At 42.6% G+C, this 14,681-nt stretch overlaps 1 protein-coding gene across 2 annotated transcripts in view; it reads left to right on the top strand.

Annotated features, from left to right (window-relative positions):
• The window catches only part of AFG1L (AFG1 like ATPase), a 201,277-nt gene that overhangs the window by 64,484 nt on the left and 122,112 nt on the right, over positions 1-14,681 (top strand). The gene's annotated exons all lie outside the window — the stretch shown is intronic.

Here is a 14,681-nt window from a genome sequence, read left to right as displayed (position 1 = left end):
GGTTAGGGGAACATCAGCGGTGTACCCCCCTTGCATTACCCCTGCAGAGGTCTCGAGGTTTTGCTCAGACTGTTATTGTTGTTTTTTCTTTTGCCTGCTATCAACAGGGCTCTATCGCTACTCTTCCCATCCGCATGTTGGGTCTATGGACCCGAAAGCCGCCCGCACAGGAATTTTTTTTTCAAAATGAAAGGGGGGGGTGGGTTTTTCAAAGGGGGCGGGGCCTAGGCACGGGCCGTGTAATGTCCACAAGGACACACTGCAAACAAACAGGCTTAAACAATCAGCTGGAGCAGTGTCTCCTCCACTGATAGCGAGGAGAAGCAAGCAGGCTGCAAATGGGCACAGGATCAGTGGGGCACGTAAGGGTTGCGACTGGCATTTCTGATACAGGAAAGGCATTTTTCCAGCACTAGGCTGAACTTAATAGCGGCATCATTCTTTTATGACTATTTTCAGCAAATAGTGTAATTTAATAGTACCTCTGTTTTTGGGCTATGCATACCAAAAAAGACACCACAAAAAAAAAAAAAATTAATGTTTCACCCCCAGGCGTTAGGAATTCCAGTCGTACACTGTCATCCTCACCTGAAATACCAATTATGGCCAGCCAGGGTGAGCCATTGGAACAAATTCATGGAGCAGCTGCTTCCCATATCTCAGCCCCTGTATACGTGACTGAAGATGCCTTTTCCTCCACCCTGCAAGACCTGGAAGGAGGAATAGTGTCTTTCATCGCATCCTCCATTCAAATGGATAGGAAGCGTGCTAGATCCCCCTCCCCCTCTTTAGACCCTTTGCAAGGGGAACAGTGGGGACAGGATGAGGTGTTACCCTCAAGCAATCAGGAGGCAAGACAAACCGATGATTCCTCTGTGGAGGAAACAACGGTAGATGAATATTTTTCAGCCTAGCAATCTGAAATTGCTGATAGAATCTTTTACGGAGAGGGTTCGTTCTACTTTCATGCTACCCTTAACAGAGTCTGCTGAAAGCTTTGTTTCTTCCTCGGGTTCCTTAAAACCTTCACAGCCTTTGCATGCGTTTCCTGTCCATGCATTACTAGAACAGCTTATTTATGCTTAATGGGATCACCCGGATAAGCATTTTCTTCTTCCAAAGAGATTTTCAGTTTTCTATCCCATGGAGGAGAAATTCACCAAAAAATGGAAGGTACCAGCAGTGTGAATAAAAGTCTAAATTGTCCAGTAGACAATGCACAAATGCTTAAGGATCCAAGAGATAAAAGGTTAGAATTCCTGTTAAAATCCGCTTTTTCCTTGGCAGGTGCCGTTACTCAGCCTGCAGTCGCTGCAATAGGCATCTGTCAGTACCTAAAGGACCAATTTAGACAGGCCCTTAAAGAGGTTCCTGCACAACAAGCCTAACTACCCAAAGCATTATGCTTTGCCATAGATGCCATTAAAGATTCTATTCACCAGGAGTCCTGCCTTACGCTTATGCTTGTACATATACATAGAATCCTGCAGTTAAAAAATTGGTCAGCCGAAGCACCATGTAAAAAGCTCCCGACTAGGTTCCCTTTTCATGGGGATCTAATATTTAAGGATGATTTGGACAAATACATGTAAACAATTTCTAGTGGGAAAAGTACTCTTTTGCTAGTCAAAAGAAAGTATAAAAGGCCTTCATTTAAGCTGGCTCTTTCTCCTGCGCCAGGGGCTTCTGCCTTTGGCAGTAGTGAAGGCCTCCGCTGTCAGACTCTAGATGAAAACTTCAGGGTCAGTCTTCAAACTTCAGGAGAATCAAAATCAGTTCCTGAAGATCCGCTCCTTTTGCATGGAGACGATTAGGTCAGTAGTTTCTACCCTACTAGAAGAAGAACTTCTGGCATCTAGCAACATCAGGGATGCATATCTGCAAGTTCCTATATTTCCCGCTCACCAAAGATTTCTGTGGTTCGAAGTAGAACAGCAGAATTTCCAGTTTGTAGCCTTGCCCTTCAGACTAGCTACAGTACCCCGGGTGTTTACAAAAGTCCTGGCCTCACCTCTAGCCAGGTTAACCACTTGCCGACCGCCGCACGCCGATGTACGTCGGCAGAATGGCACGGGCAGGCATAAGCACGTACATGTACGTGATTTGCCTCCCGCGGGTCGGGGGCCCGATCGGGCCCCCGCCCGGTGCCTGCGGCGGTCGGTTTTCGTTCGGGAGCGATCCCGGACGAGGGGACGGCCATTCATTCATGGCCACCCCCTCGCGATCGCTCCCGACGAATGGAAATCCCCGGTGACATCACTTCCTCTCCTGTAATGTAAACACAGGAGAGGAAGTGATGTATTCTCTCCTCCGTGTCGGTATTTTTCGTTCCGACACGGAGGAGAGCGGATCAGTGAGTTGCACCAACACATCCCACACACAGTAGAACATGCCAGGCACACTCACACCCCCCCTTTACCCCCCGATCACCCCCCCAATTACCCCTGCCCCCCCAGTCACAGTGACACCAATGTCATTTTTTTTTTTTTTTTTTTTTTTTTTGCATTGGTGTCATTTGTGACTGTAATAACTGTTAGGGCAGTTAGGGTTAGCCCCCTTTAGTTCTAATGTACCCCCCTAACCCCCCCAATAAAGGTTTAACCCCGTGATCACCCCCCGTCGCCAGTGTCACTAAGGCTGGGTTCACATTGCAGCGGTTTATGAGAACGAATGTGATTCGCACCGCACTGCAGTGCAAATCACATCCGATCTCTGTGCGATTCGAGTTCAGCCATTCGCCGCACCCGCCACACCCGCCGCACCCGCCGCAAATTCGCACGGGACCCTTTTTTTGGCCCGCAGCAGAATCGGATCGCATGGGTGTTCACACCATGCGATCCGAGTTTGCAGATCGCACTGCGATATGCGAACTGATCTGGGGGTGTCAGTAACATTTCACTGACACTCCCAGCAGTTCGCATAGGGCAGTGTGAACTGCCGCCGGGAGGCATGCGATGCGGGAACCCGCCGCGGATTCGCGGCGTTTCCGCATCGCTCCAGTGTGAACCCAGCCTAATAAGCGATCATTTTTCTGATCGCCGTATTAGTGTCACAGGTGACGCTAGTTAGGCAGGTAGGTATTTAGGTTCGCCGCAGCTTTTTATAGCGCTAGGGACCCCCATATACTACCGCATAAAGCCCCCTGATTGCCCCCTAGTTAACCCTTTCACCAGTGATCACCATATAACTGTTACAGGTGACGCTGGTTGGTTAGTTATTTTTTTATAGTTTCAGGGCACCCGCCATTTATTACCTAATAAAGGTTTAACCCCCTGATCACCCGGCAGGTGTCATTTGTGACTAATAACTGTTAGGGCAGTTAGGGTTAGCCCCCTTTAGTTCTAAGGTACCCCCCTAACCCCCCCAATAAAGGTTTAACCCCGTGATCACCCCCCGTCGCCAGTGTCACTAAGGCTGGGTTCACATTGCAGCGGTTTATGAGAACGGATGTGATTCGCACCGCACTGCAGTGCAAATCACATCCGATCTCTGTGCGATTCGAGTTCAGCTATACAGATAGTATGGCTGAATTCGTGTCGCACCCGCCGCACCCGCCGCAAACTCGCACGGGACCCTTTTTTTGGTCCGCAGCAGAATCGGATCGCATGGGTGTTCACACCATGCGATCCAAGTTTGCAGATCGCACTGCGATATGCGAACTGATCTGGGGGTGTCATTAACATTTCACTGACACTCCCAGCAGTTCGCATAGGGCAGTGTGAACTGCCGCCGGGAGGCATGCGATGCGGGAACCCGCCGCGCATTCGTGGCGTTCCCGCATCGCTCCAGTGTGAACCCAGCCTAATAAGCGATCGTTTTTCTGATCGCTGTATTAGTGTCACAGGTGACGCTAGTTAGGCAGGTAGGTATTTAGGTTCGCCGCAGCTTTTTATAGCGCCAGGGACCCCCATATACTACCGCATAAAGCCCCCTGATTGCCCCCTAGTTAACCCTTTCACCAGTGATCACCATATAACTGTTACAGGTGACGCTGGTTGGTTAGTTATTTTTTTATAGTTTCAGGGCACCCGCCATTTATTACCTAGTCTCACTAGTGTACCCCTAAATTTAGGGGTGTCTACTTTCTAAAATGGGGTCATTTGGGGGGGGGGGTTTGTGCCATCTTGGCATTTTATGGCCTTCAAAACTGTAACGCCCTTAGAAAGCCTGAAGGCGGTGCTTGGTTTTTGGGGCCCCGTACGCGGCTAGGCTCCCAAAAAGTCCCACATATGTGGTATCCCCGTACTCAGGAGAAGCAGCAGAATTTATTTTGGGGTGTCATTTCACATATGCCCATGGCATGCGTGAGCAATATATCATTTAGTGACAACTTTGTGAAAAAAAAAAAAAGTTTGTAATTTTCCCGCAACTTGTGGCAAAATATAAAATATTCCATGGACTCAACATGCCTCTCAGCAAATAGCTTGGGGTGTCTACTTTCTAAAATGGGGTCATTTGTGGGGGTTTTGTGCCATCTTGGCATTTTATGGCCTTCAAAACTGTAATAGGTAGTGAGAAGTGAACTCAAAAAATTACGCCCTTAGAAAGCCTGAAGGCGGTGCTTGGTTTTCGGGGCCCCGTACGCGGCTAGGCTCCCAAAAAGTCCCACATATGTGGTATCCCCGTACTCAGGAGAAGCAGCAGAATTTATTTTGGGGTGTCATTTCACATATGCCCATGGCATGCATGAGCAATATATCATTTAGTGACAACTTTGTGAAAAAAAAAAAAAAAAAAAAAAGTTTGTAATTTTCCCGCAACTTGTGGCAAAATATAAAATATTCCATGGACTCAACATGCCTCTCAGCAAATAGCTTGGGGTGTCTACTTTCTAAAATGGGGTCATTTGTGGGGGTTTTGTGCCATCTTGGCATTTTATGGCCTTCAAAACTGTAATAGGTAGTGAGGCGTGAAATCAAAAATTTACGCCCTTAGAAAGCCTGAAGGCGGTGCTTGGTTTTCGGGGCCCTGTACGCGGCTAGGCTCCCAAAAAGTCCCACATATGTGGTATCCCCGTACTCAGGAGAAGCAGCAGAATTTATTTTGGGGTGTCATTTCACATACGCCCATAGCATGTGTGAGCAATATATCATTTAGTGACAACTTTGTGTAAAAAAAAAAAAAAAATTTTTTTTTTGTCATTATTCAATCGCTTGAGGCAAAAAAATAAAATATTCAATGGGCTCAACATGCCTCTTATCAATTTCCTTAGGGGGTCTACTTTCCAAAATGGGGTCATTTGGGGGGGTTTTGTACTGCCCTGTCATTTTAGCACCTCAAGAAATGAGATAGGCAGTCGTAAACTAAAAGCTGCGTAAATTCCAGAAAACGTACCTTAGTTTGTAGATGTGACAACTTTTGCGCAAACCAATAAATATACAATTATTGACTTTTTTTTTACCAAAGACATGTGGCTGAATACATTTTGGCCTAAATGTATGACTAAAATTGAGTTTATTGGATTTTTCTAATAACAAAAAGTAGAAAATATCATTTTTTTTCAAAATTTGCGGTCTTTTTACGTTTATATCGCAAAAAATAAAAATCGCAGAGGCAATCAAATACCATCAAAAGAAAGCTCTATTTGTGGGAAGAAAAGGACGCAAATTTTGTTTGGGTACAACATTGCATGACCGCGCAATTACCAGTTAAAGCAGCGCAGTGCCAAAGTGTAAAAAGACCTCTGGTCATTTACCAGCAAAATGGTCCGGTCTGAAAGTGGTTAAGGGCACAGGGCATAACAGCGCAAACAATTAAAACAAAGCTAGAATTATATCAGTATCAATAAATATGGCACAAAAAACAGTCCTTGATCTTCATCATTAAAAATACGTTGGTTAAGGAGAACACCAGCAAACATCCAGTGCGATGGGTGACAAGCAAATCATATAGGGTGACTTTTGTGACAATCCTCCACCATCAAGAGAAATGGCCGCTCACCTCATGCGATGAACCCCTGAGTAAATCAGTCAGGTCAAGACAGCAGTTCCCTTTAAGGGTGATAAGTAAGCAAGCTCTCATCATAGTGTCGTAAACGATGCCGGTTTATATGACTGCACATGGAAACCCTCATCAGCTCCAAGCTCGGTACATATAATAAAAGCAAAAATATCTAGTGCTTTCTGAATAGCCACAACGCATTTATTTATAAAAGCAGTAAAATGCACTTACAAAACTCGCACTGTGCCTCAGTGCTAAGGGTAAATAGCATATCCAATAGCGATGTGTATCCACGGAGATCAGCATGTAGGACACAGGTGACGTCACGATCAGAGTCACGTGGTTTCCGACTGGGGCACAGTGCGAGTTTTGTAAGTGCATTTTACTGCTTTTATAAATAAATACCTTGTGGCTATTCAGAGAGCACTAGATATTGTTGCTTTTATTATATGTACTGAGTTTGGAGCTGATGAGGGAATCCTGTATCCTGTCTACTTGGAACAAAACAATTCAAGCTTTAGACTTGCCAATGCGACTGTCCCCAAAGGTGTCCCAAAGCCTCAGTTGGTTACTAACTCAGAATCTGCTGAAAAGAAAATCCTTCAGACCTGTTACCTGGATAGTGAGAACGACAAATGCCAGCCTTTAAGGCAGGGGAGCAGTACTAGAGAAGACAACTGTCCAAGGACAGTGGTCAAGAGCCGAAAGAACCTTGCCCATCAATATCCTAGAGATTCGGCAATGCCACAGCTGTGGCCTATATCAATCACAAAGGGGGCAACAAGAGTCTCTCAGCACAGAGAGAGGTGAACCATATTCTAACTTGAGCAGAAAGGAATGGTCTCTTCACCCGACATTTTTTGGGCTATTTGCCAAAGATGGGGGACTCCGGACGTAGATCTTCTAGCGTCCAGATTCAACATGAAGTTAGTAAACTTTGTGTCCAGAACAAGGGATCCACTCGCATGCGGAACAGATGCCTTGGTGACCCTGTGGGATCAGTTCTCCCTGATCTATACATTTCCTCCTGTTCATTTGCTGCCTCGACGACTTTGCATGTTCAAGCTGGAAAGAAAGCCGGTAATTCTGGTAGTACCAGCATGGCCCAGCAGGTCATGGTATGCAGAAATCGTAAAGTTGGCAGTGGAGGGTCCATGGTCTTCCAGCTTCCAGAACTATATATTTATAGGGTCTGGTGTGAATCCAAGGGTTGGCACCCTTGGAGATATATCATAGGCAGAATTCTTGCCTCTCTACAATTAGGGGTAGAGTTGAAGACCAAGTTATTCTCCCATTGGGTGCTCACATCTGGTATCTCTCATAGGATAGAGAAAGTAAAGCCAGACTGTCAATCACAGCCCGTAAGTTACATACACCTCTGCCCTTCCAATGACAGTCGTGTCACTGATATCCGCATAGCTGACCAGGGACATGATTACATATTCAGATGAGGGCTTATGTATGGACTTTGACAAACTATCAAAAGGTGCATGTCAGTAACATTGCTGGTAAGTCTACATGTTTTTGGGAGAAAATAGGATTTTTATAACCACTTACCTGTAAAATCATTAAGTACTATTAAAGGCCAAGTCTCAGCTTTATAGGTCTTATTTCAACGATCGCTTGCTACACATTCTTTAGTCTGGGGTTTTATGCAAGAAGTAATGCAAATTAATCTGCCAGTCAAACCTCATTTGAACCCTTGGGACTTGAACTTAATTTTGTCAGTGTTACAAAAACAGCCATTTGAACCAATACAGCATATTCCCTTGGTCCTTCTGACAAGGAAGCTGGTGTTCTTGGTTGCTATATCCTCAGCAAGGAGGGTTTCCGAATTGGCTGCTCTTTCTTGTAAAGAGCCATACTTGATTATTCATGAGGACAGAGTGGTGTTACGCCCTCGTCCAGATTTTTTGCCAAAAGTGGTCTCAGGTTTTCACCTGAACCAACATATTATCCTGCTATAGTTTTTTCCAAAACCATGTTCCAGGGAAGAGAAGTCACTACATTGTCTTGATGTGATGAGAGCAGTGAAAATCTATTTAAAGACAACTGCTCAGATTAGAAAGACTGATGTCTTATTTATTCTGCCAGAGGGATCTAAGAAGGGACAGGCAGCGCCGAAATCCACTGTCGCTAAGTGGATTCGGCAAGTTAGAATTCAGACTTATAATTTAAGGGTTAAGTTTCCCCCTTTTTATGCCAAAGCACACTCTACTAGGGCGGTTAGTGCTTCTTGGGCAGTGCATCACCAGGCCTCCATGACTCAGATCTGTATGGCCGCATCTTGGTCTTCAGTAAATACATTCACAAAATGTTATCAGATGGATGTAAGGATGTATGAGGATATCACCTTTGGGCACAGTGTGCTGCAGGCAGCAGTATAGGTCCTCAAATCTGGGGGTACCCTGCGGGTTGTGTCTCCCTCCCCTCAAGTAGCATTGCTATGGGACGTCCCATTAAGTTATTACTTAAGGCTCAGTGTCCCATGATGTACGATAAAGAAAATAGGACTTTTATAACGGCTTACCTGTAAAATTCTTTTCTTGGAGTACATCATGGGACACAAAGGCCCCTCCCCTCTTCTGGGGTTTAGGTATATTGCTTTGCTACAAAAACTGATGTGCTCCTGGAAGGAGGAGAGGTTATATAGGGAGTGAACTTCCTGGATTGGGTATGCCAGTGTCCATCACCTGAAGGTGTCTATATACCCATTATGTTATTACTTACGTGTCCCATGATGTACTCCGAAAAAAGGATTTCACAGGTAAGCTGTTATAAAAATCCTATTTTCCCCTAAAAACACATAGACTTAACAGCACTGTTATTGACATGCACCTTTTGATAGTTTGTCAAATTCCATACATAAGCCCTCATCTGAATCTGTAATCATGTCCCTGGTCACCTATGCAGATATCAGTGACACAAGACTGTCATAGGAAGTGCAGAAGTGTAAGTAAGTTACGGGCTGTGATTGACAGTCTGGTTTTACTTTCTCTATCCTGTGAGAGAGACCAGATGTGAGCACCCAATGGGTGAATAACTTGGTCTCTGTGGGGGCTTCTGCATATGCTGGCAAATGAAAGAGTTGCTTAAAAAAACAAACAGTGTTTATTGTTAACTGATGTTATGAAACATGTTATATGCTTACTATGCTTTTAACTTTTATTAGCAAATGGGAAGTTATCTTCGACTTAGAGAATGGTTTCTAGTGGTTTTAATATCATTGACAGGGTACCTGCTAAACAGAAGAGAAACGCACAGAACAGTTTGAAATTTTCAGCAAGATGCACATCATTTGCGCCAACACTAATTACTGGTTATATATGCTTATATTTGCTATTCATTATGTGGCTCTGTACCAATCAGCAGATGACAGAGTCTCAGCCACTTACACATGTAAATTAACTATTAGATTTTTCTTTCCTCTTTTTTCTTACTTAAGTGAGTCATAATAGAAAGCAAGTCTAGGTCATAATAAATCTTTTCTCTTAAATGCTAATGAAATTTCTCCATTCTCTTCATTAGTAGACTGCCATTAGTGGTAATTTGTAGCCTTCGCTTTTGTTCTACGATATAATGAATGCTGAATACTATAAAAAAAGACTATTACAAAAATACGTTGCTCATTGTTTTCCTGCTTACTTCTCCCGCTCTGAAACAGAGCTGTAATTTTACAGTATAAGTAAGGGGACAAGATCAAAAGAGAGTAAATTGGCAAGCAAGCACATCAAGTGACTCTTGCTTTATTAATTAGATAGCTTTTACAAATCAATTTATTCTCCTAAGGCAAAAGGCATTTTAATCTTGCCGCATCAAAACACTACATTACAGCCCAGGGCAGATCTATCCAGCTTTTTTTCTTACTCATCAGTCTCACAGTTCAGTGTAGTCCTCTCAGTCATATAATCCAAATGTTATTACAGAGCTTTCCAAACACTGGTTCAGAAGTAATGTTTAGCTCTGTAAAAAGGAAAATCATTACAACTGTGTTATGGCAGAAAGAGGAGTTAAATGCACGTAAATTGCATGCCAATTATCTGAAGCTGCTCTATATTACTTTGTACAAGCATGTATTTTGCTAGTTGAGCGTCTGGTTAAGAGTAGCATTTTAAAATGACACCACCACATTTGTTTCTGTTTTTTATTCCCATTAACAACAGAATCTGAGCATAATATAATGTAGCTTAAAGGCTTTATTAACCACTTCCCGACCAGCGCACGATGATGTACGTCGACAGAATGGCATGGGCAGGCATATTGGCGTACATGTACGTCCAATCTTCAATGCCGCCCTGCCATCGGGAGCGCGCTAGTCGGTACCCCCGTGAGTCCGGTCGCGGGACCCGCGGACTTGAACGCCGCGGGCATACCCGCGATTGTCTCACGGGACGGCTGAATGGAGGAAATGCCGTGTAAACAGCATTTCTCCATTCTGCCTAGCAACTAGTGACGCTGATCTCTGCTCCATGTGATTGGAGCAGAGATCAGTGTCCACTAAATGAAAGCCCAACCCCCCCACAGTTAGTAACACACCCCCTAGGAACACTTAACCCCTACACTGCCACCCACTGCTTAACCCCTTCACTGCCAGTGTCATTTACACAGGAATCACTGCATTTATATAGCAGTGATTACTGTATAAATGACAATGGTCCCAAAAATGTGTGTCCCCCACAATGTCGCAGTCACAATAAAAATCGCTGATCGCCGCCATTACTAGTAAAAAAAATGATAATAAAAAATTATTAATAAAAATGCTATAAACTATCCCTATTTTGTAAACGCTATAACTTTTGCGCAAACCAATCAATAATCGCTTATAGCGATTTTTTTTTACCAAAAATATGTAGAAGAATACGTATCGGCCTAAACTGAGGGAAAAAAATGTTTTTTTATATATTTTTGGGGGATATTTATTATAACAAAAAGTAAAGAATGCGTTTTTTTCAAAATTGTCGCTCTATTTTTGTTTATAGCGCAAAAAATAAAAACCGCAGGGGTGATCAAATACCACCAAAAGAAAGCTCTATTTGTGGTAAAAAAAGGACGTCAATTTTGTTTGGGAGCCACGTCGCATGACTGCGCAATTGTCAGTTAAAGCGACGCAGTGCCGAATCGCAAAAAGTGGTCTGGTCTTTGACCACCAAAATGGTCCGGTCTGAAAGTGGTTAATTTAATACTGTATTCATTTTGATTATGTTGATTATGTATTGTCCCTTCATTTATAAGTTTGGTGGTCCACTTTGGCTAGAATAAAAAGGGTGGAATACATACATATTGGCTTTTTACACCCACCCCCCTTAGTCTGAGGCATGCAGAACTGACTGTTATGGTAAAGATGCATATCTGATTTCTTATCTTTGACAATGGGTGTTAAAGGCTAAGTTCACTTTTTTTTTCTAAATTCCAGCTCCCCTATGTACCAATATAGCGTTAATGTACTTATTTGCAAAAATAAAACCGCTTTCCATTTATTCTACACATGCTTACCTCACTGACTTCATAGCTGTTTAAACACACTGCTCCATTACTTCTGCCTTACTTTCTGGACAGACTTTAGATCATGACACAGGAAGAAGTTGACCAGCTGAGGGTAGATGATGCAGGGTGTGTGCAAATGAGATCAGCTGGTCAACTCTTTCCTGTGTCTTGACCTATAGCCTTTCCAGGAAGTAAGGCAGAAGTAATCAAGCAGTGTTTTTAAACAGATGTGAAGTCAACGAGGTAAGCATGTGTAGAATGAATAGAAAGCTGCTTTATTTTTGCAAAATAAGTACATTAATGGTATATTGGTACATTGGGTAACTGTAATTTAGAAAAAAAGGTGAACTTTGAATATTTGTCTATTACCATTTTATCTAAAATCTAAATATTCACTGCCTCAAACAATTATCGTGCAACTGTTAAATTTACTCTACTGACCATCCAGTGAATGTGAATAGACGGGAAATTATTAAGACTGGAGGAGCCAGAATCTGAAACAGCTGTGCATGGTAACCAGTCAGATTTTAACTTTCTTTTCAACCATGAACCAAAAAAGCTGAGGATAGAAGCCTATTGGTTGCCATGCACTGCTGCTCCAGATTCTAACTACTCCAGTTTTGATAAATTCGCCCCATTGTCTATGGAAGTTGTCTGCAGTGCATGAGGGGTGGAATTATCAAATTAAACATTAAAGATGAAAAGACCCTTTAATCTAGTCACATGGTGGTTGATTTACTAAAACTAGAGTGCAAAATATGGTGCAGCTCTGCATTGTAACCAATTAGCTTCAGGTTTCATTATCAAAGCTTAAAGTGGTTGTATAGTCTTTTTTTTTTTACTTTTAAGACTTACCTGAAGGTAAAATTAATATCTCCTAAACCTGTACGGTTTAGGAGATATTTACGTTTAATACAGCCGCTGACGTGCATGCACGTTTAAGACCCAGCTGAAGGTCCGGCAGAACTGCCAGACCTTGCCGGGAAAAAGACTCCTGTGCTTGCGCGGGAGTGACGTATCACAACTTCAGCCACTCGCAGCGCCGGAGCTGCGATACCCAGAATTCACGCCGAGGCAACTTGTCGGCGCCCTCGGCGTGGATCGGGTGAGATACTGGCACTTTGTTCTAAGGTGAGTATTTCATAATGAGCTAGTATGCGCTGCATACTAGCTCATTATGCCTTTGCCTTGCAGGGTTTTTTGTTTTTAGAAAAAAAGGTGTGGATTTACTCGCGCTTTAATTGAATAAGCTGAAGTTTAGACGCTGATTGGCTACCATTCCCAGCTGCACCAGATTTTGCATTCAGCAGTTTTAGTAAATCAACCCCATTGCTGGTAAGATTGAATAAAGACACCAGTTCATCCATTTCAATCTGAGTGTGTGTGTGTATTCCTTTAGATTGTGCTGGCTAAGAAACACATCAAAACATTTTTGTGACATGTCTACATTCTCTGCTGGCACCACCAACTGTGGAGGGGAGTTCCACATCCCTCCTGTCCAAACTATAAAGAACCCCTTACGCAGTTTGAGATTGAATTGCTTCTTGTCCAAATTCATTGTGTGGCTGCGCGTCTTTTTTGGAGACATAAAAAAAAATGTCCTCCCAATGCTAGAGTCACCATGTAAGGATTTGATATCTCTATCATATAACCTCTTAAGGGTTTCTTCTATGATAAGAATACGTTTTATGTTTATAGTCGTTTAGTCAGTTATGTTTTTGTTAATCATTAAAATTGTTTATAAATATATCTAATAAGTCAGATGAGTCTTTATATTTTTGTATTTTAGCTCTGCGCAGCAGTGATCAGAGTGACCAAAGAAGGGTCAGTAGTTTCTGCCAGTAAGGTTTTATTTATGTGCTTAGTTTAGTTATTCTAAGGACTTACATATTGATGGCACCTTTCTTTATCAGTCTGAGATGCTTCTGCGATCCTTCAGAATTTGCTGACAGGTGCAAGTGACCTGCAGTTGACCTCTTTTTGACCTGCTTAACGCAGGTTTTGCATTTCCATTGCAAAATCTGTATAAACCAAACAAAAACCCATCACCAATGGCCCTAACACTATAGATGGGCGTTGTGTTCCTGCTAGGACATGCCTTTGAAATGGGCAGCAGATTACTCTTTACATCCGCTACATAGTTTGGATGACTGTCTTGAGGCTGCATTTGACATGCTTTGCATTGTGTTTCTTTGAAGCAGGTCCCATGAAAATGCATTTGCATTGTAGGCAAAGAATTAAACGTATTCTTTTGTTCCGTTTTAAATTATAATACCAAAGGCATTATTGCCAACTTTTTCTAAAGCGAAAATGCAGTTCACAATGAGAGTGACTGCATCATTTGGGAAATGCGACAACAGAAAGATGCCAGAAAGCATTTTTTAGTATAGTTAGAAACAGACTAGTTGTACTGGTTCCAAGGATGAACATTAATAAATACTGAGATGGATGGCTGTTGGGGTAGGTGAGGGAAAGAGAAGAAGGCCTCAGATCTTAAAGTATTAAGTATAGTTGTGACTTAGGAAAGTGATACCTCAGTTGGGAGGTCGGGGTAATTGAAAACATTGTAGTATAGATTGTTGAGTATCTATGGGCAAATTAAAGATTTCCAGATGACAAAGAATTTTTGGACCTATGGTTCCTTTTGTAGGAAAGCCTTTTGCCAATTCCATGCAGAAGACCTAACATAGTTTTTCTATAAACAAAGAAATAGTGGAGATTCTGGATAGATCCACTTATATAGGATCACTTTCTGTACTACAAGAGATATGGCAGTAAGATATTGTATACAGTCCCTTAAAATTGTGATAAAAAGCATGATAGAATTGTGATAGAAAGCATGAAACAGGCCCACATCAAGCTCATGGCATTTCAGAAACCAAGAAGAGAAGCTTAGGCCTATGGGGTAGAAGCGATATGACAATATATAAAAGTGATGGAAAAACTGAAGTACCATCTCATGGTACATAGTGGCTTTGACTGTGCTCTAAAATAAATGTAATGATTGTGAAAGAAAGTCGGCTTGAAGCTGGTGGAAATACTTGGTCCATTTGATAAGACCAGCTGTAGAGGAGGTATAATCCAGGGGCTGCTGAAGAAATAAATGTATAGAATAGAAATTGCATTTTTATTAGAGTGTGCTTCTTTAATTCTGTCTTCTACTGTGTTAATACATCCAGTGGGGTTGTTCCATGCATGATGTGAAGAACAAAGATTAAACTAAGAAGCAGGTAAATGGGGGTGTTTCTATGTAAAAG

Source organism: Lithobates pipiens, unplaced genomic scaffold (genome assembly GCF_037356315.1).
Source record: "Lithobates pipiens isolate NorthernLeopardFrog02 unplaced genomic scaffold, aLitPip1_a1.2 Scaffold_18, whole genome shotgun sequence".
Classification (NCBI taxonomy): Eukaryota; Metazoa; Chordata; class Amphibia; order Anura; family Ranidae; genus Lithobates; species Lithobates pipiens.
Note: the sequence above shows the minus strand (reverse complement) of the source record. Positions and strands in the feature narration are given on the sequence as shown.